The 3,876-nt window shown below is 35.3% G+C and overlaps 1 non-coding gene across 1 annotated transcript; it reads right to left on the reverse strand.

The window, feature by feature from the left end:
• Positions 1-3,566: 3,566 nt before the first annotated feature.
• LOC122486191 lies at positions 3,567-3,672 on the reverse strand. Its single transcript, XR_006298048.1, has one exon. It is a non-coding gene; the product is annotated as a U6 spliceosomal RNA (small nuclear RNA).
• Between the last annotated feature and the right edge of the window lie 204 nt (positions 3,673-3,876).

The following is a 3,876-nucleotide window of genomic DNA, read 5'->3' on the forward strand; positions in this document are numbered from 1 at the left end:
AATAACCAAAGCTGTAATCTGTTTCATTTTCATGCAACACCCATACTCCAATTCTCCTTACCCTGTTTAATGATTTTTTTTACGTTTTCACTAATAGAACTTGTTATTTTATACATATAAATTTTTATTTAGCCTACTTTTCCTCCAACCAACACTAGAATGCTCAAGCCTCTAAGAGCACAGAATGCTGTGTGTTTGTGTGTGTGTGTGTGTGTTTTCCATTGGTAGGTACATTGTGAGTCTCTAGAACAAAGTCTGGCACATAGGAAGGGACCAATAAATATTTTTAGAATTATTTAATGAAATCTCATAAATCCATAAGAGAAAAAGGTAGACAACCCTAATACAAAAAATGGTAAAAGTTTGAGCAAGAAATTTACAAAGAAGGAAATCCAGATGACTAAGAAATTGAAAAAGTTGCTTTTCTTCATTTTTAATCAAATTCTAACTTAAACCACAACAAAATAATTTTACACATACACAAGATTAAAGTTTAAGACTTTGACAATCCAGATGATGGCAAGGGTGTAGAACAGCAAGGTTTCTCATATATTTCTGGGGGAGTATAAACTGGTCCAAGTACTTTGAAAATAGTTTGGTATAACCTAGGAAAGTTGAATATTTGAATATAGGAATATATCAATTTTAGGAATATAACAAAAAATTTACATGTGTGCATCAGGTGGTATTTCAAAAATGTTAATAGCAGCACCGTTCATAAAACAAATTTAAAAATGGAAACAATCCAAATGTTCTTCAGTAGTAATTGACTAAAAGATAGTGACAAATTTATAAAGTGGACTATTTTTTCTCAGTGAAAAGGAACAAGTCACAGATACACACAGACGTCAACAAAATTGAAACCTGCAAATACATTGTTGAGAGAAAGAAGTCACAGAAGAATTATATACAATATGATTCCATATATATCAAGTTCAAAAAAAGGGAGAACCAACAGTATATTGTTTACAGTTGTGATCATAAGTGGTAAACTATTTTCTATAAAATAAGGAATGATAACCATCAGATTAATTTAGTGGTCACTCTTGGCGGGGAGAAAATGAGATGTTAGCAGGAGAGGAATTATAAGGTGCTAGCAATGTTTGTTCTTAATTAGGGTGCTGGTTACATGAGTATTCACCTATAATTATTCTTAAAGTGTTCGTGTATATTTCATACATTCTTATATTTTAAAAAGTTACTCTCATTAATTTTCCAGCACTTTGTTCCTATTACTCTGTTTTTCTCCTAGCATCCTATATTGCCAGATGTCAGGGTCAGAGGAGCTGTTTTCCAGCCCTTTAATTAATTACTTGCTGAATTCTTCACCTTTGGCCCTAGTTCCTATTTCCTGCTGCCTCTTATCTTTTGTTATTCTAGGATTTGATGAGTGAAAACTTTCTTTTTCATCTGTCACATCTCAAGCAGACACTGGGCCTTACTTCTTCATCGTATCTTTTTATTTTCTGTAAATTCCTTATTATCTGGGCATGTGGACAGAAATTTCCTCAATTTCCTAGAACTGCTATAACTTCCATTATTTCTTTTGGATTTTGAAGAAGAAGGGAGGTAATGATTATTCTCAGATATCTCCATTCAGAAGCCTCCTATTAGAGGAGTATTTTAAGACATTTGAAAAGATCTTTACTTTCATTCCAAAATAATCTTTAACAAGCAATGATCCTCAATTTTAGATTTAGAATTCTCTATCAGCCAAAAATAATCCATTGGAAACTCTGTTTAGCAGTTAATGATATTTTAATGAGCTGTGGAAATTTTAACTCTGAATATATGTTATAATTACCTAGGAAAGTTTCAAAAGTACCAGTGGCCAGAGTTCAACCCATACCAATTAAATTGGAATTTCTGTAGGTAGAGCCCTGGAATATCTATGTAAAACAAAACAAAAGAAAAATTACTTAATGTGCACTAGGATTAAAAATCACTATTCTAGTGGGTGAAATAAAAGGATAAATAAAAATGTATGCAACAAGACAATTATAAGATAAAATGCCATTAGATTCATGTTTACGTTTTGCAGGAGTGAATGTTAATACTTATGCCATCAATGGGCATGCCAACACTTTGGTCATGAGTCACTGACCTATTTTCCCATCCTGTGTTTCCAGGAAAGAAGCAATCGCTCCTGTTTTCATTCTCTCAGACATCTAAGGTTTCTCTGCTGTCATAGCGCTTTGTTATTTGAAGGGAATCTCTGCTATGTATATTAACTATTGGCTGAGTATATTTTCCTCGTATTTTTACTCTAAGATTTATTTTTTGGAGATTAGCATTACTCTTACTTGGGCAAAATTCTTATATCTTAACTCTGGCTTAGACATGAAAATTTCTCCATTCTGAAATTTACAAATAGCAAATGCTCCTGAAATCCCAATTGAGTGGGTTTTTCTTGAAACGCCTAATATAGAAATGAAAACAGACTGAATTATTCTTACAGACTACTAGTGGTCATTTCAGCTTTTCAGCAACTCCCTATATGCCTCTGTCCCCTTTCACTCCCAGCTTCTACCATAAGCTTTAATGACCTTCCTAAGGAAGAGCTAGGATTTGCCTTATTAAATTGTAGTCACCCTTTAAACCCAGCTCATATCTCACCTCTTCTGGTCCTTATCTGATGCTTTGAACTGCGATCCCTGGACCCTTGCCCTAGTACCACCTTTGCCCTCTTGAGTTATCATTCACCTTGTTTCTTCTGGTTTAGCTTTCTACAATGAAGACTATTTTCCAGATTCATCCCTCAAACCTTTCCTCTACTCCTTTCCTTTCCTTTCCTTTCCTTTCCTTTCCTTTCCTTTCCTTTCCTTTCCTTTCCTTTTCTTTCTCTCTTTTTTTCTTTCTTTCTTTCTTTTTTCTTTCTTTCTTTCTTTCTTTCTTTCTTTCTTTCTTTCTTTCTTTCTTTCTTTCTTTCTTTCTTGAGAGAGAACACATGTAAGTGGGGGAGAGGAGCAGAATGAGAGAGAATTTCAAGCAGTTTCCATGCTCAGCACAGAGCTCAATGTGGGGCTTGATCCCATGACCCTGCGATCATGACCTGAGCCTAAATCAAGAGTCAGCTGTTCAACCAACTAAACCACTGAAGCACCCCTTTTCTCTACCTTTTAGGATTTCCATAACCAGCTCTGGCCTCTAGGTTCTAGTGTGTGACCTTGGCTGGCCCTAGCAATGCTCTAACAAGACCTTCTCTGGCCTACCTCAAGGCATGCACCCCTCTGTTCTTTGAGAAAGGGGATTTGTTGCATGGAAGCCCCAGGAATATCTTGCTCAAGCCTAGAAATAATTGCTTTCACCAGCCATTTCCCCATTATCCTCCATTCTTTTTTTCAAGTTTTTTCTTTGAGTATAGTTGAAACACAATGTTACATTAGTTTCAGGTGTACAAAGTGATTTAACATCTCTATACATTTATACATTACCCTATGCTCACCACAAGTATAGCGACCTTGTGCCACCATGCAATATTATTACAATACCATTGACGTATTCCATACACTGTGCCTTTTATTCCTGTGATGTACTCATTCCATAACTGGAAGCCTGTATCTCCCCCAAATATGGAACACTCTATGAATTTGCATGTCATTCTTGGGCAGGGGCCATGCTAATCTTCTCTGTATTGATTCTGTTTTAGTATATGTGCTGCCAAAGGAACACCTTTCATATACCTCTTGTCTTTATCATATTCCCCTGTTTTATGATCACCTCATATGTAAATGTTCAGTAAACATATATCAAATATGTGAATGAATGAGTGAATGAATGAAAGGATTGACCTTGTTGCCCCAATACCAAGATAAAAATGGCATAATCTTTTCCCTGGAGGAGTCACAGTGGAGTATTAAAAATAGAAAAGGGGCA

Source organism: Prionailurus bengalensis, chromosome E1 (genome assembly GCF_016509475.1).
Source record: "Prionailurus bengalensis isolate Pbe53 chromosome E1, Fcat_Pben_1.1_paternal_pri, whole genome shotgun sequence".
NCBI classification, from domain to species: Eukaryota; Metazoa; Chordata; class Mammalia; order Carnivora; family Felidae; genus Prionailurus; species Prionailurus bengalensis.